Genomic DNA, 687 nt, shown 5'->3' on the forward strand with positions numbered 1-687 from the left:
TTATATTATTACTTGGATGTTGCACTAGATTATCATGTACTCTAATAAAGTGAAATTCGCAGTGGGCTAAAATAACAATACCACCATCCACTCTCTTTACCCCATCCCCTCTACTGAATGAATGAACTAACCAATAAGTGATGTCCATTTTAGCAACCTAAATTGACGACAATATTTCTAGTGTCATAATATCCACATATATTATATCTATTACTGTATTATTCTTTACTGTTTAGTTGAGTCGCAGCAGTTGGAGAGAGAGTTGAAGAAACGGGGCTTTTACAATATCAAGTATAATGGAGATCATTTTTGGAATTCAGTAGATTTCAGGTTGATTATTTATTTATGACAGACAGACAGATGGACAGACGGACAGATGGACAGACAGACAGATGGACAGACAGACAGAAGGACAAACATATTGAGTGTTAAAGAAACGGGGTTTTTACAATATCAAGTACAATTGAGATCATTTTTGTAACTCAATTGATTTCAGGTATAGGTTGATTATTCATATATGACAGACAGACAGACGGACAGATGGTCAGACAGACAAACGAACAAACAGACAGAAAAAAAGGCAAAAAGACAGACAGACAGACAAATAACAAACAGACAGACGGACAGACAAAAAGACGGACAGACAGACGGACAAACAGACAGAAATATTGAGTGTTAAAGAAAATG

General features: G+C 35.7%; 1 protein-coding gene across 1 annotated transcript in view; it reads left to right on the forward strand.

Annotated features, from left to right (window-relative positions):
• Window positions 1-237: 237 nt before the first annotated feature.
• Window positions 238-687, forward strand: part of LOC145333388 (uncharacterized) — a 10,959-nt gene continuing 10,509 nt past the window's right edge. Inside the window, exon 1 of the mRNA XM_080178505.1 lies at window positions 238-330. The gene's annotated coding sequence lies outside the window, so the exon portion shown is untranslated. The remainder of the gene's footprint in view (window positions 331-687) is intronic.

The sequence above is a fragment of the Acartia tonsa genome, chromosome 12 (genome assembly GCF_053477335.1).
Source record: "Acartia tonsa isolate MP-2025a chromosome 12, ASM5347733v1, whole genome shotgun sequence".
In the NCBI taxonomy this organism is placed as follows: Eukaryota; Metazoa; Arthropoda; class Copepoda; order Calanoida; family Acartiidae; genus Acartia; species Acartia tonsa.